Source organism: Lissotriton vulgaris, chromosome 12 (assembly GCF_964263255.1).
Source record: "Lissotriton vulgaris chromosome 12, aLisVul1.2, whole genome shotgun sequence".
Classification (NCBI taxonomy): Eukaryota; Metazoa; Chordata; class Amphibia; order Caudata; family Salamandridae; genus Lissotriton; species Lissotriton vulgaris.
This window is the reverse complement of record NC_141700.1, coordinates 663,805,947-663,833,025: the sequence shown is the minus strand read 5'-3', so window position 1 is coordinate 663,833,025 and position 27,079 is coordinate 663,805,947. Positions and strand designations below refer to the sequence as shown.

General features: G+C 47.2%; 1 protein-coding gene across 1 annotated transcript in view; it reads right to left on the bottom strand.

Annotated features, from left to right (window-relative positions):
• Positions 1–23,265, bottom strand: part of CRISPLD2 (cysteine rich secretory protein LCCL domain containing 2) — a 173,078-nt gene extending 149,813 nt beyond the window's left edge. The window contains exon 1 of the mRNA XM_086945849.1: positions 22,988–23,265. The gene's annotated coding sequence lies outside the window, so the exon portion shown is untranslated. The remainder of the gene's footprint in view (positions 1–22,987) is intronic.
• Positions 23,266–27,079: the final 3,814 nt, after the last annotated feature.

Sequence of the window (27,079 nt, the reverse complement as noted above, 5' to 3'; positions counted from 1 at the left end):
GCACGTTGTAGTATGTTTTGTAGTACAACACTTTGGAGTAAGGTTACCTTTTTTCCATATTCACAAACATACACTTTTGTAGTAACTAACACTTTTAAATAGGTCACTTCCCGTATTATTTTCTACGGCTCGGTGTTGCAGTACCAGTGGTTGGCCATATATGTAGTGCTGGACTTACTACAAGAGTGTAAGTTAGTGTAAAAATGCAGTCAGTCTGTGAATACCGGAAAGTAGTCAACTTACTCAAAAGTGTCAAATTACTCTAAAACGTAAGTTACCTTTGTGAATCAGGCCCTTTGTTTTTGATCTTAACTTTCATATTTTGCCAAATTGTTTTTCTCTTGGCCAAACACTCTTTGTTTCCTCTGCTATCATTTTTTCACCAAGATTAGAAATATGTGTAATCAATGTAAAAACTGCTATATGTGAATGGTAAAAAAAAGAAGAACATTGGCAAATCCAGTAGGTCTCTAGTTTGCATCTTATTGGCTTTGCCAACGGTTTTTATTGAAACCACACAGCATCGCCGATGCTGTGCAACATAGCTGAAGAATAAAAAAAGCCTTGATGTCGATGGCCACATAATTTTGTAGGCATGTGTACCACACGTGTGCCTAAAAAATGACGAGACTGCATTTTGTGCAGTTGGATTGGTAAGTATAAATAACAAAGCATACAAAAGTGTTTCTTTTTTTACAAAGTAGGTGGTGGAAACAAAACAGGGGTGGATGTAATGGGGTTACTGTTAGGGGATAGAGTAAAACGGAGAGTGCAGATGAAGGCAGCATCATGGGGAAGGTGGACATAGCACAAATGATGTGAGTGGGGGGAAACAAGATGTACGGTGGTGGGGCAGAAGTTAGACAGGTTGTGGGTGGGAGGTGGAAGCAACATGGAGGGTGCAGGTGTGAGAAAAGCTAACAGGTGAGAGACAGTAATGTGGAGCTGGCCCGAAGAAGCACAAAGGCGAAAGAGCGGAACAAAAAGCGTGGCGAAGGGAGATGAGAATTACACAAAGGAGACAGCTGGAAAACACATGAACTCTCACGGAGTGCTTAAATAAAAGAATCAGCACTCAAACTGAATGGGTCCAAAACGGAGATTATGCTTATGGGACCAAAAAAACCCTCTCTCCCCTGCTTGGCCTGGCCCAGTTGCCTAGGTCCTCTTCCTGAACCAAAGGCTGAGATCAAGAGCCTGGGCATTTGGTTGGAACAAGATCTCTCTCTCAGAACCCAGGCTTCCAAATTAGCGGGTGTCTGTTTTGGTCTCCTCCGATCGGTACGTAAGGTACTACCCCTCATTCCATTTCTATCCAGGAAGCTCTTAATCCAGGGCCTAATTATGTCTAGATTAGACTTCAGTAATGCGATCTACCTCGGTGCCCCTGAGAGCACTCTGAACAGACTCCAACAAGTTCAGAATGCGGCAGCACGAATGCTTTACAACATCCCTATGTCTCGTTCTGCAAAACCAGCACTGAGGGCGTTACACTGGCTGCCAATACGGGAAAGAGTGAAATTTAAATCCCTTTGCCTTGCACACAAAATCTTGCAAGGCAAAGGCCCCCCCGTCCTTTCAAAGATGGTGATCCCGTATAAAGCCAGTAGAACTTTACGCTCAGACCAGCAACACCTGACTGTTGTCCCTAGGGTAAAAAAGGCCCGATCAGGAGGAAGGAGATTCTCTGTTAACGTCGCCACCCTCTGGAATGCCCTCCCTCTAGGTCTACGTGCTGAACCTTGTCTTTTGCGCTTTCGAAAACAACTCAAAACTTTCCTCTTCTGTTAACCGGTTCTGTCTTTGCTACTTCTGATACTCTCTGTTGGCAAAGCGCTGGGATGCTCCAGGGTAACCGTGCGCTGTACAAAACCGATTTAATAATAATAATAATAATAATGCAGTGGTGCTTGGAAAGCGAGCAGTGGAAGGGCCCAAGGAATACATCTATGCTCCAGGTGTAGGACAAACTCAAGAGGAGGAAGGAAAGCTACACAAAGTGACGAATCAGAAGCAAGCAAATGAGAGTGACAAAAAAGAGCAGATCAATGATAAGCGATGGACAGATTCTAAGCCCACTGTAAGTTAAGTGCACGCGCCATCAAGTAAGCAAGATGTAAAAAAAAATACAGTATTGGATCTTTTTAACTCAGGTGGGAGAGGGAGTGAGACAGTTCCTATATCCTTGGTCTATACACCATATTGTAATGTGGTGGTAACATTATAGCCTTAGGAGCAAGCAGAACTGCTTTGCTGTCATGGACCACTGACTGTGCCAAACTGTTTGATATTTTGAAAATCCTACTCCCCTGTGCTTCCATTTTCTAATCTGACAACGGTGAGCTCTTTGAAACTTGCTTAACAAAGAGAATACTCACCAAGGATATATTCCCATTAAGGGCCCAGGTTTTATCCAGGCTGTTGCTTATAAGGTATGAACCTTCCTAATAGCATCCTAAAAGCCAAATGAGTTCTAGAGTGCATGGTCATGACTAAGCATGGGCGAATTTTGCGAATCTGACGTTCGCGAATTTGCGAACTCGCAATCCGCAAAATCCGCGAATTCTCGCGAATTTGCAGATTTTTTTTTGTGTTCGCAAGGGTTTCTGCCAGTTCATGAGGGTTTTGTACCAGTTCGCAATTGCGAACTTACTTGTCGGCTCGCAACGGTCGCGACTATGTTGTTTCTACATCTGGTTCATCATCACAGGTTCCCAGCACCCTCTGTTTCACCACTGGCACCCTCTGTTTCACCCATTCCACCCTCTGGTACATCAATGCCACCCTCTGGTTCATCATCACTGTAGATTATGTGGGGGGAAAGCAAGCACACCTTCCCTGCTTCAACGGACATTAATTAATTTGGGGTTGATTTATTAATGTGTCACTATTTTAAAATTCCAGTCTGGCACCTGCTTCCTTATCTGTAATTTGCTTTCTGTTGCAGTGCAATTTTTTTTCCCAGGACCTTTGTGGCCTACTTGTAGCTATTCTATGAGCCTGCTGTGAGGGTCAGAGCAGGGTCATAGAATTGTTGCAACTAGCAACTGAACTCTGGAGGGGCCCCAGTCAAGAAGCACTACAGGGAATGGTTACTATTACTAATGATGAGTTTCAACTTTTGCACCTGCTGAGTGCTTTCAGTTTTGCAAAACTCGTTTTTCTGCAGAACAGCAACTGTAATGCCCCAAACAAACATAGGCAGCTGAACTCTGGAGGGGCCCCTCAGGAAGTACTACAGGGAATGGTTACTAATGATGAGTGAACATTTGCACCTGCTGAGTGCTTTCAGTTTTGCAAAACTCGTTTTTCTGCAGAACAGCAACTGTAATGCCCCAAACAAACTTACTTGTGAAAGTTGATTTCTAATCCAAAAGTGATCCAAAGAAAGTCAAAAGGCCTCAAATCCAAAAAAGTTCAGGCAAATGTCAACCTGAGGAGTTATTCTGATAAAAATCATCATTTTCAGAAGGTCTATGCTGCTTGCTAGTGGATTTCTTGTGCAGAATTGCAAATTTTGTAATTTCGCGAGTGCGAGATTGCTGCTGCCCGCCGCACCTACAAGTTCGCAATTGCGAACTCTCGTGATGCGTCGCCAAACTCCTGCAGGATCCCGCAGCAAGATCCAAAATGGCGCAGCACTCGCAAAATATCGAGAAAAACAACTCGGCAAATGCTGAAGGACGGTAAGTGAACGCTGCATGCCGCAAAATTGTATCACCAAGAAAAAAAAATCCGCTGTGTGCGAATTTGCGGATTTACGGTAAATTCGCGAGCGTTCGCGGATTGCGAATTTACCGAAAATCGGCAAAATCCGCGAGCGGAACAGATTTTCTGCCCATGCTTAGTCATGACCCCTCCTACAGTGCAGCTTGTCCCTCTCAGCCATACAGTAAACAGATGTTCACCACTGGCTCATACCGCTTTACAGCTCTTGGGGTCTGATAGACAGAGTGTGGCACCTTGCCAGCCCACTCCCAGTGTGCATTCGGGCCCTTCAAATAATCTTGATGCGCTTTTTGTAAAAATTGTAAAAAGTTCGACATTTGGAGCCCCTGCCAGCCCAGTGTTGGCAACAGGACAGTGCATCCAAATGTGGGACAACCCCACAGGATCCTGGACCTGATCCTCTCCAGTGGATTAAAGGGGAATATTTCCAAAAGGAGATTTTCTGAAAAACATGGGTCTTAACATTGTATATTACTACACAATTTGTATGTCTTGCCTACCAGACAGCTCAAGACCTATTGTGACCTTACCAAGAACTTACTAGAGAAAATAATACATTGGTTGCGTTTATTGTCACTCAGTTGCTTACTTCTTATTCAAGGGTGTGCCTTTCCTTTGTTGTGTTTGACCCTAGCCTGGAGCAATCCCTTTTTACCATCCTTTTGACTGACTGACTTGGATCCTTCAATTGTGCATGTTTTTCTGTTTAGGTAAGCACTCCATTAGAGTGTATGTGTTTTCCATGCCTGTCTCTTTTGTGCTTTTCAATCTCATCAAATATCCCTCCTCGCAGGTCATGTTGCTCTCTCGTGTGTGCAATGCTTCCACTACCAAACTCCCCACCCCCCCTCATCACACCCCTTGCTGCTCTCTCCCTTATGTACTGCTTTTCCTATCCTCCTCTTACCCAGCTTTTTTTAGGTCAAGCATTCGAGACCTCTTGTATATACTTTAGTATATACTTATTATATGCTTTTATGTGTATGTACTATGTGGGCTCTGGAGATCAGCCCTAGGACTTGTCTGCTGCAGCGTAGAGTCTGTTTTTCTGTTCAACTTCCTCGATTTAACTGTCTTGATAGAAAACGACCAGCAGAGGTCAGTAAAATACCAGAATTGCTGCCTGCTGAGAGACTTTCTTTTTTTTTTTAACTTTTCTGGCAACTGCCTCTATTTAACTTTCTTGATAGAAAATGACCAGCAGAGGTCCGTAAAATACCAAAATTACTTTAGCATTCTCTGGATTCCAGTCCACCGAAATTGTCTTCCACAAGCACCAGTAGACAATAATCATTTTTCAAATCTTGTATTTTCAGTGATATGACCACCGAAAGCCCTGATTTTTTATTAAAAACAGAACTTTGGACTATACAATTTTCCATTAAAAGGCAATATTTCTCTCCATGTGTTTCCATACCTGGTGTGTCACGCAGTTTGGTGCTTACTTTCCCTCCATGTTAAAGAACATTAGATGTTTCAGCACCCAGGCGAATGTGCTACATAGCTAAATACATATAAAGTCCCAAAGGCGAGATCGATTGCATTGCAAATGCTTGTTTTATTTTATAACGTGAGTCCACTTCCCATGGCATCCCTCCACATGATTCTCCATTGCACCTCACAGTATTTTTTTTCTTTTTTTTTTAAATATTTATATATTTTCATTTTTTCCAGGCATGACAATGCGAAAAACTGTGGCCCTCTCCTCTGCCTTAACAAAGCTCTAAATGTATAAAAATAGTAATTGGTAAATAAAAAATGTCAGTATTTCATAAGTGGACACATGCGTGGTGATGCATGTGTGCACGTACGTCATCTCGCATACACATGCCCACTAAATGGCGTGGCACCCGTGTCATCACACCTTGTTTTATAATTTCATCTGATGCTGCACAGCATCAGAAAAGACAAACTATCCAACAGTCGAGACCTATTGGCTTTGCCAATGCTTGTTCAAATATATAGGCAAAGTACACTCAAGTCTAGGTCTTGGTAGCCCATTCAGCTAAAAGAACAGTCCTTAGCAGGCAGCCCACTGGGAAAATGCCACAATGTCCATATGACTGTCAGGCCATGTTCAGACTTCAGCAAACACATACATAGAGAAGGTGAAAGGCAATTCATTGAGTAAGCACTGGCACACAACCTCAAAATACTCTGAGTGACACCTTTGGCTTTCATCACCATTGTAACTGTACTGGCCGAATACTTCGTCAAGCATTCTCAGATGTAAAGAAAAGCTCGAGCAGCCCCTTTAGCGTATTGCTACCCCAGAAAGGACTTATAAAACATCAATACCCCGAAAAGGTCCTTATTTTATGTTATTTGGAGAATTTGCAATGCTTTACTAGCCACCAAGTGGAACCCTCTGACCACTCAATTTCATCAGTACTACAAAATAGTCCTGTCATTTTTTGATGCCACAAAAAGACAAATATTGATTAGATACATTGAAAAAATCCCATAGTTCATTGATGCCACAAAAACGTCCAATAACAGATTGACATCATTAAAACGTCCTAGAAATAATTGATACACCGAAGAAGGTTCTATAATTCCTCAATAGCCCGAAAAAGTCCTATATTTCATTGTTATGTCGTAATCTGCCAGTCATTCGATTATTGATACAGTGAAATTGACTTTTTATTCATTGATAGCCCAAAAGGTCCTAAAAGTGATTGATACCGAAATAGGGTCGTATAATGAATCATTATCCAAAAAAAGACCTGGGATGACTATTACCACAGAAGGGTCCTATTATTCATTGAAAACCCAAAATAAGGCCTGGAATCGATTAATACCATGAAAAGGGCCTATAATGTATAGACACCTAAAAAAAAGTCCCAGAAGTCAGTGATAGCAGGAAAGGTTCTAAAAATGCATCGATGTCACAAAAGGAACTCCTAGTCGTGAATGTTTGTTGGTCTCTCCAAACGCGGTACCCAGGTATTGCTGGCACCAGCCCGTCTTGAAATCTCACCGTGTCGCCCTGCTGCATCCACCAGCCTGGACGGGCCCGCTGGTCTGTTTCTGCCCTCCTTTTCTATGTATCTTTGTCAACAAGTGTCAGGGATGATGTACACTGTGGCTTGGAGGGCCGGCTGCGAGGCCGGCCAGTTGTCGGTATAAAGATGCTCTGTGCTTCCAGGCTGTGAGCGGGCAGTCAGGCCTGTCAGGCGCGGCGAGCGCCGAAACGGGCCCCTGCGCCTCTCCCGCCTTTTTCCCGCCGCCCAGGATTGTGCAACAGACGGTGCATTCTCCTTCCCCGTATTCCTCTCGCGTGGTTATTAATATGTAAACAACACTTTTCCCTCGGCTGAGATGACGAAAGCGAGGATGATAGCGCTGGCCCGAGCCCCCTCCCCCCTCCTCCCCCCCTTCTCACTCGTCTGCCTCCTCCTCACAAGGCCGACATTTTCCCAAACTCTGAAAAGGCCACCTCGGTGGAGGGGGCGCTTTAAAATCTTCAAAATAAAAAATAATAATAAATGAGGGCTTTAAATGGGCACGTAGCGTCGAAGCATTTTAAATGGAGAGTGCTAGTCGTTCTCAGCAGTAGGGCTGTGATACTTTTTGGGAGAGTACCAGCACTTCTCAGTAGGGGTGGGATATGTTTAATGGGAGAGTACCAGCACTTCTCGGTAGGGGTGTGATAATTTTAATAAGAGAGTACCAGCACTTCTCAGTAGGGGTGTGACTGTGATATGTTTAATAAGAGAGTACCAGCACTTCTCAGTAGGGGTGTGACTGTGATATGTTTAATAAGAGAGTACCAGCACTTCTCAGTAGGGGTGTGACTGTGATATGTTTAATAAGAGAGTACCAGCACTTCTCAGTAGGGGTGTGACTGTGATATGTTGAATAAGAGAGTACCAGCACTTCTCAGTAGGGGTGGGATATGTTTAATGAGAGAGTACCAGCACTTCTCAGTAGGGGTGGGATATGTTTAATGGGAGAGTGCCAGCACTTCTCAGTATGGGTGTGATATGTTTCATAAGAGAGTACCAGCACTTCTCAGTAGGGGTGGGATATGTTTAATGAGAGAGTACCAGCACTTCTCAGTAGGGGTGGGATATGTTTAATGAGAGAGTACCAGCACTTCTCAGTAGGGGTGGGATATGTTTAATGGGAGAGTGCCAGCACTTCTCAGTAGGGGTGTGATATGTTGAATAAGAGAGTACCAGCACTTCTCAGTAGGGGTGGGATATGTTTAATGGAAGAGTACCAGCACTTCTCAGTAGGGGTGTGATATGTTTAATGGGAGAGTACCAGCACTTCTCAGTAGGGGTGTGATATGTTTAATGGGATAGTGCCAGCACTTCTCAGTATGGGTGTGATATGTTTCATAAGAGAGTACCAGCACTTCTCAGTAGGGGTGGGATATGTTTAATGAGAGAGTACCAGCACTTCTCAGTAGGGGTGGGATATGTTTAATGAGAGAGTACCAGCACTTCTCAGTAGGGGTGGGATATGTTTAATGGGAGAGTGCCAGCACTTCTCAGTAGGGGTGGGATATGTTTAATGGGAGAGTACCAGCACTTCTCAGTAGGGGTGGGATATGTTTAATGGGAAAGTACCAGCACTTCTCAGTAGGGGTGTGATATGTTTAATAGGAGAGTACCAGCACTTCTCAGTAGGGGTGTGATATTTTTAATGGAAGCATACCAGCACTTTTCGGCAGTGACGTGATTGTTTTATATCAGAGACCATTAGCACTTCTCAGTAGGGGTTCGAGGGTTTTAATGGGAGAGGGCCAGCACTTTCCAGCAGGAGTCTGATGCCTTTGATGGGCGCATACCGGAAATTTTCATTAAGGGTGTGCTACGTTTAATGTGAAATGAGCAGCACTTCTCGGGATGGGCGCCATGCTTCTCAGTAGTAAACAGGTACTCTGGGATAGTGAGTAACTAACTGCACGTCTACATTTCTGTTTCAAGCACTGATAAAAAAAAAATAGATTCAATTGGAACCAGATGTGCAATAAATCATGTTGAATCAATATCTCACTCCCTTGAAAGAGATGTGAATTGAAGAAGTGGATAGGGCTGATGTGTTTTGAGAGGAAGTGGGCTCGGAGGGTAAGTCACAGGGGTCAGGTCATTCTTAGCCCCAGCTGCCTTATAGCCGGAACTAGTTCAGTAAACTGGTAGACATATGATCCTTGTGGACACACTATCCTTTCTTAGGCACGAGCGCCACAGTAGCCCGCGCCCAATCATAATACCACACCTCCTCCACAGACCACACCTCCTCCACAGACCACACCTCCTCCACAGACCACACCTCCTCCATAGACCACACGTCTTTTATAGCTCTTGCCGCCATGAAAGACCACATCTCTTGCTTACATAACACCTCCTCCTCAGTAGGCTGCATCTCCTCCCGCATCCACATCCTCGAAAGCCCAACACAACCTTTACAGACCACACCTCCTCCATGGACCACACCTTGCCCATAAGTCCCCCTCCCTCAAAAGGTGCTGCTTCCTTCATAGCCTGCACACTTTCAATGGACCACACTTCCCCAAAGAACCCACTACACTTAAAATAGAACTCCTGCATAGATAATATCTTTTACTGATACCACATAGCCCAGAGCCCTCCAAAACTTCTTCCAACCACATAGTCTGCACAGGTTTCACAGACCATTGCTTCTCCACAGCACACAAGCCATCCTCACATGCCGCCTTTTGAAAAGACAAAACGTACTCCGCAAACCCAGCCTCCACCAACATATCATACCACATCCAGAGGAACATGTCTCAATTGGTCCACCTCGCTGACGCTCCCTTCGCAGACCACACAACCTCTTTAGAATACACCCACCTCCCCAAAGGCCAATCCCACCCTGGTTGATACCTTCTCCATAACCCTAGTCTCCTCCTTGAACCACACTCACTCCTTAGGAACCATCTCCTGGTTAGACCCCAGCTCTTCCAGAGCTCCCACACACACTACCACTCTTGCTCTGCCATACGCTGTTCTCCTTGTCCACCCACTGCCATGCACACATCTCAAAGTAGACCTGAGAAGAAGAGAGTCTCAAACAAAAGAGGACTGGGCAGAAAGTAGGGAATGCTTGAAAGCAACAAGCGACAGCACTGGTGACGTGTGGGTGGGTGGATGAAGCAGTGGCAGCACCTGTCAGCGGGGCTGCCTTGAATTACTGAAGCAGTACCTGGCTCTTCTCAGCAGGGCTGCAATACTTTTATTGGGACAGTATCAATACTTCTAAGCAGAGCAGCCATACTTTTACTGGGGCAGTATCAATACTTCTAAGCAGAGCAGCCATACTTTTACTGGAGCAGTATCAATACTTCTCAGCAGGGCTGCCATGCTTTAACTGGGACAGTACCAATACTGCTAAGCAGAACTTCTAAGCAGAGCGGCCAAACTTTTACTGGGACAGTATCAATACTTCTAAGCAGAGCAGCCTTACTTTTACTGGGGCAGTATCAATACTTCTAAGCAGAGCGGCCATACTTTTACTGGGACAGTATCAATACTTCTCAGCAGGGCTGCTATACTTTTACAGGGACAGTATCAATACTTCTAAGCAGAGCGGCCATACTTTTACAGGGACGGTATCAATACTTCTCAGCAGGGCTGCCATACTTTTACAGGGACAGTATCAATACTTCTAAGCAGAGCGGCCATACTGTTACTGGGACAGTATCAATACTTCTCAGCAGGGCTGCCATACTTTTACAGGGACAGTATCAATACTTCTAAGCAGAGCGGCCATACTGTTACTGGGACAGTATCAATACTTCTCAGCAGGGCTGCCATACTTTTACAGGGACAGTATCAATACTTCTAAGCAGAGCGGCCATACTGTTACTGGGACAGTATCAATACTTCTCAGCAGGGCTGCCATACTTTTACAGGGACAGTATCAATACTTCTAAGCAGAGCGGCCATACTTTTACTGGGACAGTATCCATACTTCTAAGCAGAGCAGCCATACTTTTACTGGCAGTACTGATGGGTATAATTTCACAAAACCACTAACCACCAGAAATCTGCACCAAAAATCAGAAATGGGGATATACTATTCAATAGTGTTTTTATTCAAAAAGATTTTTTCAACATATATATCAATTTTACATTCTTTTGATACACAAGGGAACTTTATAAGAACACATGGGGCATAGGGATATTGGTCAAACATTCAACCATTCATTCTAAATTCAAGCATATCACAGGCATTCAGCATATATACATACTTAGGAAAGGATAGGGGGGGAGTTAAAGAAAAGGGAAAGTTAAGAACAAATACCAGTGTCTACAATTATTTACAAAACAAATTTTGTCCGTTTTATCAGTACATTCTTATGTTTCTGTGAAACCATTTTAAGTTTGAAAATAATTGTATAAAGTAATGTACAACACTATGCTCGGGGTTCAAAAAATTGTGGCCGAGAGCATTTGTAGACAGGTGGGATGGAGCCTACGCGTTTCGAATCCCGACTGGGTCAATTGTCCACGTGTTGCTCCTGTTGTGGAATGGGTCTACCCATGCGCGAAGGGAATAGTGCTGACCGAGACGCCACCTCGACGTGCGACCATCGTGATTCTTTATCACCTTCCACCGCGGTTGAAAAAAACTTTTGGCAGTGGCTTGAACCATACCAATCGAGCCATTTATGCAATTCCACAACAGGAGCATCTATGACTTTAATCTTCACTTCACTTTGGGCATTCCCATTTCTGCCGCTTCGCCGAGAAAATTAGAAATATAGAGACGAACACGGCAGTGAAATACAGCGCATCTAATAGAAAAAGACAACACACCCTCTGTGGCAACTTGACAAAAAATGCTTCAGCCCATTCTTTTGAATATGTGACTACGAGTTTTTCGCACAATCCTCTCTATATCTACAGTCAGCACCCGTATAAGTCTATAATCTAAGGACATATATCTCAAGGGTAGTTTCTTTTGTACGCTAAACCACAGTGGCTTAACACGTGGACAACTGACCCAGTCCTTCAATTCGAGTAAAGGACTTGTCAAAGCCCTGATGAGAATCCCCCACGACCTCAGCGGGATTCGAAACGCGTAGGCTCCATCCCACCTGTCTACAAATGCTCTCGGACACCATTTTTTGAACCCCGAGCATAGTGTTGTACATTACTTTATACAATTATTTTCAAACTTAAAATGGTTTCACAGAAACATAAGAATGTACTGATAAAAGGACAACATTTGTTTTGTAAAAAATTGTAGACACTGGTATTTGTTCTTAACTTTCCCTTTTCTTTAACTCCCCCCTATCCTTTCCTAAGTATGTATATATGCTGAATGCCTGTGATATGCTTGAATTTAGAATGAATGATTGAATGTTTGACCAATATCCCTATGCCCCATGTGTTCTTATAAAGTTCCCTTGTGTATCGAAAGAATTTAAAATTGATATATATGTTGAAAAAATCTTTTTGAATAAAAACACTATTGAATAGTATATCCCCATTTCTGATTTTTGGTGCAGATTTCTGGTGGTTAGTGGTTTTGTGAAATTATACCCATCAGTACTGGCATTTCGATTTTATTTGATAAGTATTAGGCTCAGCCTTACTGATTAGAGCCAGCCCCCTTTTGTTCTATGATACTTTTACTGGGGCAGTATCAATACTTCTCAGCAGGGCTGCCATACTTTTACAGGGACAGTATCAATACTTCTAAGCAGAGCGGCCATACTGTTACTGGGACAGTATCAATACTTCTCAGCAGGGCTGCCATACTTTTACTGGGACAGTATCAATACTTCTAAGCAGAGCGGCCATACTTTTACTGGGCCAGTATCAATACTTCTAAGCAGAGCGGCCATACTTTTACTGGGGCAGTATCAATACTTCTAAGCAGAGCGGCCATACTTTTACTGGGGCAGTATCAATACTTCTCAGCAGGGCTGCCATGCTTTTACTGGGACAGTACCAATACTGCTAAGCAGAACTTCTAAGCAGAGCGGCCAAACCTTTACTGGGACAGTATCAATACTTCTAAGCAGAGCAGCCATACTTTTACTGGGGCAGTATCAATACTTCTAAGCAGAGCGGCCATACTTTTACTGGGGCAGTATCAATACTTCTAAGTAGAGCGGCCATACTTTTACTGGGGCAGTATCAATACTTCTCAGCAGGGCTGCCATACTTTTACAGGGACAGTATCAATACTTCTAAGCAGAGCGGCCATACTTTTACTGGGACAGTATCAATACTTCTAAGCAGAGTGGCCATACTTTTACTTGGGCAGAATCAATACTTTTCAGCAGGGCTGCCATACTTTTACTGGGACAGTATCAATACTTCTAAGCAGAGCGGCCATACTTTTACTGGGGCAGTATCCATACTTCTAAGCAGAGCGGCCATACTTTTACTGGGACAGTATCAATACTTCTAAGCAGGGCTGCCATACTTTTACTGGGACAGTATCAATACTTCTAAGCAGAGCGGCCATACTTTTCCTGGGACAGTATCAATACTTCTCAGCAGGGCTGCCATACTTTTACTGGGACAGTATCAATACTTCTAAGCAGAGCGGCCATACTTTTACTGGGACAGTATCAATACTTCTAAGCAGAGCGGCCATACTTTTACTGGGACAGTATCAATACTTCTAAGCAGAGTGGCCCTACTTTTACTGGGGCAGTATCAATACTTCTAAGCAGAGCGGCCATACTTTTACTGGGGCAGTATCAATACTTCTAAGCAGAGCGGCCATACTTTTCCTGGGGCAGTATCAATACTTCTAAGCAGGGCTGCCATACTTTTATTGGGACAGTATCAATACTTCTCAGCAGGGCTGCCATACTTGTACTGGGACAGTATCAATACTTCTAAGCAGAGTGGCCATACTTTTACTGGGGCAGTATCAATACTTCTCAGCAGGGATGCCATACATTTACTGTGTTAGTACCAATATCTCTAAGCAGGGCTACTATACCTTTACTGGGACAGTGCCAATACTTCTCAGTAGGACTGCTATATTTTAGTGGGACAGTACCAATAATTCTCATGATGGCTGCAATACGTTTACTTTGACAGTACCAGTTCTCAGCGGGATTTCTACACACACACTGGTACAGTGCCAATACCTCTCTGTGGGGTTGCTACACTTGTATTGGCACGTCATCAGCACATGTCTGCTGGGCCTCTGTAAATTTACTGGAACAGTAAAAACACTTCTCACCAAGGCTGCTATATTTTTACTGCAACAGTACCAGCACCTTTCAGCACGGCTGCTGTACACTTTACGGGACAGTATTAGCACCTCAGCAGGGCTGCTGGACCCTTTATGAGACAGTAGTACCTCCTCTCAGTAGGGATGCTTAACTCTTTATGGGACAGTACCAGCATCTCTCAGCAGGGGTGCTGTACGCATTATGGGGCAGTATCAGCACCTCTCAGCAGGGGTGCTTTACTCTTTACGGGATTGTATCAGCACCTCTCAGCAGGGGTGCTTTACAGGTCAGTATCAGCACCTCTCAGCAGGGGTGCTTTACAGGACAGTATCAGCACCTCTCAGCAGGGGTGCTTTACGCAGAGGTGCTTTATGGGGCAGTATCAGCCCCTATCAGTCAGCAGGGGTGCTTTATGCTTTATTGGACAGTATCAGGACCTCTCAGCAGGGGTGCTTTACGCTAATGGGACAGTATCAGCCCCTCTCAGCAGGGATGCTTTAGGCTTTATGGGACAGTATCAGGACCTCTCAGCAGGGGTGCTTTATGGGACAGTACCAGCACCTCTCAAGAGGGATGCTTTATGGGACAGTATCAGCCCCTCTCAGCAGGGGTGCTTTAAGCCTTATGGGACAGTATCAGCCCCTCTCAGCAGGGGTGCTTTACGCTTTATGGGACAGTCCCAGCTCTTTTCAGCAGGGGTGATTTACGCCTTATGGGACAGTATCAGCCCCTCTCAGCAGGGGTGCTTTATGCCTTATGGGACAGTATCAGCCCCGCTCAGCAGGGGTGCTTTATGCCTTATGGGACAGTATAAACCCCTCTCAGCAGGGGTGCTTTACGCCTTATGGGATAGTATCAGCCCCTCTCAGCAGGGGTGCTTTACGCTTTATGGGACAGTATCCGCCCCTCTCAGCAGGGGTGCTTTACGCCTTATGGGACAGTATCAGCCCCTCTCAGCAGGGGTGCTTTACGCCTTATGGGACAGTCCCAGCCCCTCTCAGCAGGGGTGCTTTACGCCTTATGGGACAGTATCAGCCCCTCTCAGCAGGGGTGCTTTACGCCTTATGGGACAGTATCAGCCCCTCTCAGCAGGGGTGCTTTACGCTTTATGAGACAGTATCAGCACCTCTCAGCAGGGACGCTTTATGGGACAGTATCAGCCCCTCTCAGCAGGGGTGCTTTACGCTTTATGGGACAGTATCAGCCCCTCTCAAAATAGATGTTTTATGGGACAGTATCAGCCCCTCTCAGCAGGGGTGCTTTACGCCTTACGGGACAGTATCAGCCCCTCTCAGCAGGGGTGCTTTACGCTTTATGGGACAGTATCATCCCCTCTCAGCAGGGGTGCTTCACGCCTTATGGGACAGTTTCAGCCCCTCTCAGCAGGGGTGCTTTACGCTTTATGAGACAGTATCAGCACCTCTCAGCAGGGACGCTTTATGGGACAGTATCAGCCCCTCTCAGCAGGGGTGCTTTACGCTTTATGGGACAGTATCAGCCCCTCTCAGCAGGGGTGCTTTACGCTTTATGGGACAGTATCAGCCCCTCTCAGCAGGGGTGCTTTACGCTTTATGGGACAGTATCAGCCCCTCTCAGCAGGGGTGCTTTACGCCTTATGGGACAGTATCAGCCCCTCTCAGCAGGGGTGCTTTACGCCTTATGGGACAGTATCAGCCCCTCTCAGCAGGGGTGCTTTACGCTTTATGAGACAGTATCAGCACCTCTCAGCAGGGACGCTTTATGGGACAGTATCAGCCCCTCTCAGCAGGGGTGCTTTACGCTTTATGGGACAGTATCAGCCCCTCTCAGCAGGGGTGTTTTATGCTTTATGGGACAGTATCAGCCCCTCTCAGCAGGGGTGCTTTACGCTTTATGAGACAGTATCAGCACCTCTCAGCAGGGACGCTTTATGGGACAGTATCAGCCCCTCTCAGCAGGGGTGCTTTACGCTTTATGGGACAGTATCAGCCCCTCTCAAAATAGATGTTTTATGGGACAGTATCAGCCCCTCTCAGCAGGGGTGCTTTACGCCTTACGGGACAGTATCAGCCCCTCTCAGCAGGGGTGCTTTACGCTTTATGGGACAGTATCAGCCCCTCTCAGCAGGGGTGCTTTACGCCTTATGGGACAGTATCAGCCCCTCTCAACAGGGGTGCTTTACGCCTTATGGGACAGTATCAGCCCCTCTCCGCAGGGGTGCTTTACGCTTTATGAGACAGTATCAGCACCTCTCAGCAGGGACGCTTTATGGGACAGTATCAGCCCCTCTCAGCAGGGGTGCTTTACGCTTTATGGGACAGTATCAGCCCCTCTCAGCAGGGGTGCTTTACGCTTTATGGGACAGTATCAGCCCCTCTCAGCAGGGGTGCTTTACGCTTTATGGGACAGTATCAGCACCTCTCAGCAGGGGTGCTTTACGCTAATGGGACAGTATCAGCCCCTCTCAGCAGGGATGCTTTACGCTCTATGGGACAGTATCAGGACCTCTCAGCAGGGGTGCTTTATGGGACAGTACCAGCACCTCTCAAGAGGGATGCTTTATGGGACAGTATCAGCCCCTCTCAGCAGGGGTGCTTTAAGCCTTATGGGACAGTATCAGCCCCTCTCAGCAGGGGTGCTTTACGCTTTATGGGACAGTCGCAGCTCTTTTCAGCAGGGGTGATTTACGCCTTATGGGACAGTATCAGCCCCTCTCAGCAGGGGTGCTTTATGCCTTATGGGACAGTATCAGCCCCGCTCAGCAGGGGTGCTTTATGCCTATAGGACAGTATAAACCCCTCTCAGCAGGGGTGCTTTACGCCTTATGGGATAGTATCAGCCCCTCTCAGCAGGGGTGCTTTACGCTTTATGGGACAGTATCCGCCCCTCTCAGCAGGGGTGCTTTACGCCTTATGGGACAGTATCAGCCCCTCTCAGCAGGGGTGCTTTACGCCTTATGGGACAGTCCCAGCCCCTCTCAGCAGGGGTGCTTTACGCCTTATGGGACAGTATCAGCCCCTCTCAGCAGGGGTGCTTTACGCCTTATGGGACAGTATCAGCCCCTCTCAGCAGGGGTGCTTTACGCTTTATGAGACAGTATCAGCACCTCTCAGCAGGGACGCTTTATGGGACAGTATCAGCCCCTCTCAGCAAGGGTGCTTTACGCTTTATGGGACAGTATCAGCCCCTCTCAAAATAGATGTTTTATGGGACAGTATCAGCCCCTCTCAGCAGGGGTGCTTTACGCCTTACGGGACAGTATCAGCCCCTCTCAGCAGGGGTGCTTTACGCTTTATGGGACAGTATCATCCCCTCTCAGCAGGGGTGCTTCACGCCTTATGGGACAGTATCAGCCCCTCTCAGCAGGGGTGCTTTACGCTTTATGAGACAGTATCAGCACCTCTCAGCAGGGACGCTTTATGGGACAGTATCAGCCCCTCTCAGCAGGGGTGCTTTACGCTTTATGGGACAGTATCAGCCCCTCTCAGCAGGGGTGCTTTACGCTTTATGGGACAGTATCAGCCCCTCTCAGCAGGGGTGCTTTACGCCTTATGGGACAGTATCAGCCCCTCTCAGCAGGGGTGCTTTACGCCTTATGGGACAGTATCAGCCCCTCTCAGCAGGGGTGCTTTACGCTTTATGAGACAGTATCAGCACCTCTCAGCAGGGACGCTTTATGGGACAGTATCAGCCCCTCTCAGCAGGGGTGCTTTACGCTTTATGGGACAGTATCAGCCCCTCTCAGCAGGGGTGCTTTATGCTTTATGGGACAGTATCAGCCCCTCTCAGCAGGGGTGCTTTACGCTTTATGAGACAGTATCAGCACCTCTCAGCAGGGACGCTTTATGGGACAGTATCAGCCCCTCTCAGCAGGGGTGCTTTACGCTTTATGGGACAGTATCAGCCCCTCTCAAAATAGATGTTTTATGGGACAGTATCAGCCCCTCTCAGCAGGGGTGCTTTACGCCTTACGGGACAGTATCAGCCCCTCTCAGCAGGGGTGCTTTACGCTTTATGGGACAGTATCAGCCCCTCTCAGCAGGGGTGCTTTACGCCTTATGGGACAGTATCAGCCCCTCTCAGCAGGGGTGCTTTACGCCTTATGGGACAGTATCAGCCCCTCTCAGCAGGGGTGCTTTACGCTTTATGAGACAGTATCAGCACCTCTCAGCAGGGACGCTTTATGGGACAGTATCAGCCCCTCTCAGCAGGGGTGCTTTACGCTTTATGGGACAGTATCAGCCCCTCTCAGCAGGGGTGCTTTACGCTTTATGGGACAGTATCAGCCCCTCTCAGCAGGGGTGCTTTACGCTTTATGGGACAGTATCAGCCCCTCTCAGCAGGGGTGCTTTACGCCTTATGGGACAGTATCAGCCCCTCTCAGCAGGGGTGCTTTACGCCTTATGGGACAGTATCAGCCCCTCTCAGCAGGGGTGCTTTACGCTTTATGAGACAGTATCAGCACCTCTCAGCAGGGACGCTTTATGGGACAGTATCAGCCCCTCTCAACAGGGGTGCTTTACGCTTTATGGGACAGTATCAGCCCCTCTCAGCAGGGGTGCTTTACGCTTTATGGGACAGTATCAGCCCCTCTCAGCAGGGGTGCTTTACGCTTTATGAGACAGTATCAGCACCTCTCAGCAGGGACGCTTTATGGGACAGTATCAGCCCCTCTTAGCAGTGGTGCTTTACGCCTTATGGGACAGTATCAGCCCCTCTCAGCAGGGGTGCTTTACGCTTTATGGGACAGTATCAGCCCCTCTCAGCAGGGGTGCTTTACGCTTTATGGGACAGTATCAGCCCCTCTCAGCAGGGGTGCTTTACGCTTTATGAGACAGTATCAGCACCTCTCAGCAGGGACGCTTTATGGGACAGTATCAGCCCCTCTTAGCAGTGGTGCTTTACGCCTTATGGGACAGTATCAGCCCCTCTCAGCAGGGGTGCTTTACGCTTTATGGGACAGTATCAGCCCCTCTCAGCAGGGGTGCTTTACGCTTTATGGGACAGTACCAGCCCCTCTCAGCAGGGGTGCTTTACGCTTTATGGGACAGTATCAGCCCCTCTCAGCAGGGGTGCTTTACGCTTTATGGGACAGTACCAGCCCCTCTCAGCAGGGGTGCTTTACGCTTTATGGGACAGTATCAGCCCCTCTCAGCAGGGGTGCTTTACGCCTTATGGGACAGTATCAGCCCCTCTCAGCAGGGGTGCTTTACGCCTTATGGGACAGTAGCAGCTCTTTTCAGCGAGGTTGCTATGCTACTGATGGAGCAGCAGGGCTGCTGAACATTGATTAGGACAGCCCAGAGCCGGTGGCCTCTGCTGCAATACAACAGTACTGTCCCCTGTCGGAGAGGTTTAGATCCTCGCATTGGGACAGTGACCCCATTTCAGTGCTCTGCTCTGCTGTACCCTTTACTGAGGAGCAGGGCTGCTGCAGTGCAGTGGGACAGTACTGCAACGTCAACATGTTCCATGCACCTTCTTGGCTCGGTACCAGTGCTTCGCGTTAAGCATACATGTGAAACATGTCTAGGGGCAGAGCTGACACCTCCCAGCAGGGCTTTTAAAGGGACAGGGCGGAAACTTCTCAACAAGGCTGATTTATTCCATAGGAAAGCTCTGCCCAGCTGATAGACTTGAGCCTTAATGAAACCCACAGTAAAATCACTTCTAACCCACAATGCATTTTTCCTTGAGAGCGCCCCCTCCACCCCAGGGCCCCAACCCCCACCTTCTAAAAGGCTTTCATGTGGGCTTTTTTTTCTTTCTTCAAAAACAAAGCTTTCTTCAATACACTTCTCGTTGGTTAATTCGCTCACATGCCAACCTTGGCCTGGCAACATCTGGGACTGATAAGCAGCTAGTAATTCTTGGAAAAAAACGGCAAAGGTGCAGACAGCGCGGCTCCCCGCAAACCAGAGCGAGTTACAGCAGAGGTGAGGGCCGGCTGGGATTCCAGGGGTCCCGGGCTGCAGCGGCTTTCAGGCAGGCTTGGAAAGGGAGCCCTGTCAAAGCCAGTAGCCCTCACTTGTACACGCGGAGCCACGCTTGAACGCAAAGTACAAACTCTGGCATGGTACAAGGGCCAGGAGAGCTACTGCATGCGGCGAGCTTGGCTGGGTGACTTACACGCTCGCCGCTCACACGTGCAGTGATCTGCGGGTCACTCTTTGAATCCCGGCACGAATGACTCAGCCTTTCAACCTTAGATAACAACAGCTGTTGTTTACAGTGCTTAGTAGCAGCTATATTTACCAAACAATGCATCGGATCCATTCCAGATATCTCAATACATCAAGCAGCGAAACATCCAATGCAAATACAATTCAGATGACAACCAGCTGAAACAGTCAGGGAAATGTTCTTATTAAATTAACGCAAGGTTTGTAAACATCATAGAGATACGGTCGTCTTCGAAAGACCTAAAAAGAGCCTTCTATGTAACGAGTACCAATGTCACGTATAAGTGAGTAACTTCCACCGAAGGAAAGTACATGCATTCAATAGTGGTGGTGGGGGGGGGGGGGGTCAGGGGCACTGTAGCTAATTACTTCTCCACGTTTAAATTTGCTTCCAGGGCACCCGGCCTCATAAAATTTGTAAATATTAACTCTCCCGATTGCTGTACTCGGTGGTACTCTTTTTGCGTACTGGGGGCTGAAAGGCTGAGCAGGCGCCCGTCACTGACTCGAATGTCAGGTTTGCACGCGCATCTCTTCAGCAGCTGCATTGACCTGCTGAGCTATCTCTAGAGGCCCCGGGCCATGTGATGTCGCGGATAAGGGTGCCTGGAGGGTTTGTACTTCGCTGCGCAGGATAAATCACAGGAACTCATCAACTCAGGAGTTGGAGGGAGGATTTACAGACCAACAGAACTCATCAGCTCGGGAGATGGACGGAGAACTTGGAGACCAACAGAACGTATCAGCTCAAGTGAGGGGCGGGACTTACAGACCGGGAGACTGTATCAGCTGAAGAGAGTGAAGAAGAACTTTACAGACTAACAGACCCCGTCTGATTAGGAGAGAGGAGGAGGTCTTACAAGCAAACAGAACTCATCAGCCGAGGAAATTAGTATTTACAGACCACCAGGAATCATCAGCTTTTAGGAGTTGTACAGAGTGATCAACACAACAGCGCCATCTGCAGGAGAGGGAATTTGGAATTTATAGAGCAACAGCACTGATCAGCTCAGGTGGTACTTAACAGAACTCACCAGCGCAGGGCAAGGGAGGAGGAATTCTCCGAGCAGGAGGACTCATCAGCTCCACTTGAGAGAAGGAAACGACTTACAGCCAGCAAACCTCGCAAGTTCAGCTTGGGGGGGGGGGGGGGGGAGTTTAGACTGACCAATGACGCTCGTCAGCACAGCTGGGGTGGGCAGCACGGCGCCGATCAGATGTCGTCCGCACAGCTGGGCTGGCTCAGTCTAGGGAGTGAAGAGCGGCACAGCTCCGGGGAGGAGACAGAAGGCGGTGCGAGGCCGCAGGGTTCCACACCGAGGCGCTATTGGGGCTTCCGAAGATAGGTTCCTGACCAAGCTGAGCTCTTGGGGAAGTATGGGTAAGGTGGCTGAGGCCCCGCCCCCTGGATGGAAGGGTACCCATCCAAGTTCATCTTGGCAAGAGTGTGGGGTTACTGTGCAGGGCATCTGTGGAGGGCAGGGCACCAAACACAGCATGTACTGGGAAGGGGGTGGGGGTACGAAACAGGACACCCCCGTAGTGCGAGGCACCAAAGAGGCACCTGTGGGGGGCAGGCATGCATTGGAAATGGGGCGAGGGCACCAAACGGAGCATTAACACTGCGCAGGGTACCACCGGGGCAGCGCCACTCGAGGAACGGAAGCGGGGGCACCAGCGCGAGCCTCTGAGTGGGGACAGAATACCGAGTCTGTGGGGTACCAGAGTCGCTGTTGGGGGGGGGGCAAGGGGGGGCGCTTCTCCATGGGGGCAGAGTGCCTCGCTGCCTCCGCTGTGGGCACAGTGCCTGCCTCAGTTCTGTAAGGACATCTCGTCATTTCGTGGGCAGTTAAAAGGAGGAGACACCTTGAGGGAGTGAAGAACCCCAGGGTGCGAGAACACGCAGTCCAGAGCAGGCTCGTGTCACGATGATCACGTACACGGCTACCGCACACACCCCACGCACAGCACACACTAGGTAGGGTTCACAACGTGGTAAAGCAGCGATTTGACTGGCGTCCAATCAAAGGAAACTCCACGAATAGATGACGGGCGGACGGTGTTGGGCGCTTATTCGACTCCTGCCCCAGACAAGTGCTCCCCCATTTCAGACACAACAATCTTTAAACTACTCTCCTTACAAGACCGATGACACCAAGCTAAAGCAGCGTGAACCAGCACAACACACAATAGCATACCATGCTATTCCCTAACTCCGTAGAGCGCTACGAAGCCATCCAGCTAGTAGCAAGGCACTAGGCAAACGCTGGCAACATACCATTCGTATAGCACATGGACGCACATCATAACATAAAATATTATGGCTGAACACTTCGTAGGATAGTATCACAACAATGCAGAATAAAACAAAGCATAGACTAAGATGTTTTATCTGAAAATAACACAGCCAAGAATAAACAACACAACAGCATTACTCAGCATTTTGTAATATAATGTTGCATACCGGAGCATATACAATGGCACAGCCCTCTATAGCATAGCACAACACAACAGTATACACCGTGCTACAACAAAGCAAAACATGTAAACGAATAACATGCCATAGTACAGCATGGCTTGGCAGTGCATAGCAAACATACTACAGCACAGCCTCCCATACTGTGTATCATTTATCATAACATAGCATAAAAGCATGATGACGTGAAATTGGAGTGCAAACCATAGTATGACATCACATCATACCATAACCCAGCATATAACACAACACAACGAATAACATGCCTGACTGAGTATAACATAAGATTGCAGAGCATCGCTAAACATATCATAACAGCATCGCACAGCGCCTCTTAACAGCATCGCACAGCGCCTCTTACTGTAGCATAAAACATCACATCGTAACACACCAAGCATAGCATAACACAGACGAGCAGCAGCCTCTAGGCGCTTCCCTTACTTGCAAGCCCGGGTAAGGTGCTCCTGGGTCACTGCTTGGATGGATGAAATGAGGTATGTGGGTGTGAGTTATCTACAGAGTGCAGTGCAGGCAGGGCACGGAGCGTCTTCTTGGCGCTGGAGCAGGAGGCGTTTGGAGCTCACAGGCAGCACACGCTCTGACTGCCTCCGGGCCCGAGGCGGTATTTATAGGTTTGGGGGGACGAGGGCTCGCGCAGCTCCTGGAATCCGGCGCACTTGGCAAGTGTTCTCGACTCCTCTGACGAAAGCAGAGGCAGTGTCCTCGAGGTCCGAGGAGAGGGAGATACGCTCGCATCCGAGGGGGGCCGGCCCGCGGGGCGTAAGAGGAGCCGGAGGGGGGCTGGACGGGTGGGAGGGCCGACGAGGATGGATGTGGGACCGGCAAGCGTGTGGGAACCAAACCAAACCCTCCTCCCCCTCAAGCCACCCCGAGAGGGGGCAGGAAACCACATACTGTGGCAGGAGGGCGGGCCACGGTGAGAACGGCCCAGGACGTTTCAGAGTCAGGTTAGCAAACAATGTAAGCGGTGCGAGCCGTCAAACAATAAGAAAGCGCCGAGAAGCAGCCATTGAAATGTAAACCAGAGCATGTTTGCACCGGCGTATAGCGCCTGCTGGCGCCTCGAGGGCACTTGTGTTCCCCGATGCAGGTTAAAACACTTCATGAACGAGGATAACACAGCACAGCGTCACACAAAACACTTTAAAACCGAACACCTTAACGTAGTAGTGATATGTAAATGGCTTAAAGTGACTTGAGGCTAGCTTCTGAGCGCTAACCTACGTGGCCAATTTAACCAACGCAGAAAACTTCTTATGTATTGTTTTCTATAGCGCTAATTGAGCCCGTCAGCGCTTCAAAGCGTTATACAATTCACTGTGGTACAATACTGAGAGATGGAATTGATTGTACCCATCTGATGAGTGACATTACCATACAGAGTACCCACTGATGGATTAAGACAATAATGCCCCACATAGACAAGAAGTTGGGAAAATAAGGGAATTATATAACAGTTGCAAGGCAAGTGAGGCTTAACATCAAATGCTGAAATATGTAGGTTAACACAATGAGAACACAGTGCAAGTAAATAAATTGTGAACAGACACGATTAAAACATGTTATAGGTTATTTAACAATGACCACGAGTTCAAAATGAACATAAACAAATCAATTTAATAGCATAAAGAGAGAGTAGTTAAAGTTGGATGTTGTGTGTATGGTATTTTTAGAGCGCACAATCTCCGAAGTTTACTGGCGCTAAGTAAACCCACACGCAACTAAAAGGGTTTACTGTAATTTGAAAGCAGTTTTAAACAATACGTTTTTAATTCCTTTTTACACCGAACGGGGGGGGGGGGGGGGGTGAGATAAAAGCTCTGTTGGCAGTTAATTCCATCCTTTGGCTGCTGCATGTGAAACACCTTTTGTCATACGAAGCAGAGCGAAGTTTGGACACATTTAGCAGAAACGTGCCCCGAGAATGCGAATTGCGAAACAGGGAATGGTTGTTAAATGTATTGAACATAGTGCTTTAAATAGACCGGTGCTGTCCAGTACTGAGTACCAGCACCTTTTTATTTTGAGAGGGAGAGTAACTGCACCTCTCAAGCGTGACGTAATACTTTTAATTGGAAAGTACCGGCACTTCGTAGCAACAAACAGGCACTCTGGTACAGGGTACCTGCACTTCTATTTTTCCTTTTCAAGCACTAGACACTACTAAGGGAGTAGCACCTGTTATGACCCTGGAAGCAATGACAAGTGATTTAAATAAAAACCCCTGGGCTCATGGAAACCAATAAATCTGCATTAACACAGGAGTAATATTCTCCATAGAGGTATTCCTAGCAATGATGGGTGTGCACCCTGAATGTCGACTCCAGAATAACGATGGGAAACAATATTGAGGACAAAATAGTTTAAAAAATACACCGACAGGTACGTCAGTCTTGATTTTCTATGCCTAAATCCATATATATGTACCTTTGTGCTACATATATCCTCAAGGTACACAGATGAGCAGTTAGGATTAGTACGTCTATACTTCCCTTTCTGCACTTACCTTTCGATATTTTCTCCCTAAATATTCTGCCTCTGGCATTTTTGTACCAGAATATTCTGGGTCTCAGTCGGTATTCAGAAGAACAGTCCAATGGTGCAGGCGGTCGCATTTGGAATGAACTGGCTGTGGTTAACTTCTCAGGCAAAGCACATAGCAAGAATTATCATAGTCAAACCATGGACAGGGTTGGACTAGCCTACAGGGCAATCAAGCCGTGCCCGAGGGGCTCGTCCTGACAAGTCCATGTGTGTCAGCCATTTATTTGGCTCTTTGTAGGCCTGTTTTATGGTCTGCTGGGTCAGTTTTTACTGTGGAATTCTTGTATAGTAAAACAAACAATACCTGCAACAAGCTCAAATCTACACATTCTTCCCACCCGTGCAAAACACTGACATAGCGCGTTTTTACAAGTTTAAAACTAGCCCAATTTGCAAACAGGGAGCACTTGTTTTACCTTTCTAATTCATTAATGGTGGCCACTTTTATTTTGGTGCATGCGCCTATTTTCTGTCCATGTCCGACCCTGACTGTGGAGGAAAGTGAGGGCTCCTTGCTTATGAAACTCAGCAGGAACAAAGGGTGTGATTTTTTCATAAACTTCAGGTGCCTCAATTATGAAAAGTGACACATCGCTGCGTGAAAACAGCGTTGCGTCACTTTTCATTGCGCCCTCTTTGCGACATGCTGGATGCGTCATATTAACAGTATGACGCATCATGTCGCAAGGAGTTACAGATACGTCAGTATTTCTGACGTATCTGTATGGCGCAAAAGTGACGCATTGCTGGAGTTTGTCACGATAGTGATGCAACTCCAGCAATGTGTCCTTTCTCATGGGGCAAGACCCATGTGAAAGGGCCTGCGTCAGTCTTACGCCTGCTGTGAGGCAGGCATAAGATGTTGATGCATTTGTGTCCTAGAAGTGGCGCTACATTATATCTGGTGCACGTATAATGTGGCGCAGGGGTTTACAAAGTGACGCATCTACCTAGATGCGTCACTTTGTAAATATGGTGCAACAAGACACATTTTTTACGCTGCTGGTGCGTCACAAAAAGTGACACACCAGTGGCGTAAAAGGGACGCACAGCCTCATAAATGAGGCCCCAGGAGTCAAAAACAGGAGTTGGAAATGGCATGACAATGTATATGTGAAAGAGAACTGGCAGACCATATTAAACTAATGATGGGGTCCTACAAAGAGTGTAATGAGGCTACCTAGAGGAGATGATTTCTCTGAGTGTCTCTTTACTAACAGAAGAAGAACAACAATCTAGATTTGCATCAACAAGTCAGAACTTAGTGCAGATAAAGAGTATCGGATAGGTTAAATTTAAGAAATAGCTTTGAATGTTAGGACCCAGATTTACTTAGATTTTAGGCAACGCCCCATCCAAATTTGCTGCACTGTGTGAAGGGGAAAACACAACACAGATTAAAATTTATTAAAATAGACTTCTGCTGGTACCATCCCCTGCACCGGTGCACAAACAGGATGCCTTGTCGCCATATCAGGTTACAATATATATATGAAATAAAAAGTTCAGAAGTGGGAACTACCAAACCGATGCAGTCAAAGTCCAGGTCTTGGCCCACGTCGGATGGAGTATGTCCCAGAGGGAACAGATAAACGGAGTATGAGCGAGTGTACACAGACTTAACCCGTTAAGTGCTGCCGTCGGCTGTTGAACGTTCGGAGCACTACCTGGCTGGTGCTGCGCACGTTCAACGGCCGACGCAGCCCCGCCCGTTCATTTAAAACGGCCGCACTGCCATGAAAAAACGGCCGCGGGTAACGGGTTAAAGTAACCATTAACGGACTGCGTGGTAGATGTATACAGACTCAAGTGAGATAGTGGGGGAATGTGTGCTAATCCCGGAAATAAAAGGTGTGTTGGGAATATGGGGGCTCTACTTATTCAGTTAGCTCCACAGAATGTCCTCATTCAATCCCATCTACACTCCACGGCCCTACACTTGCACTTCACATTACAGCTCGGGAGCAA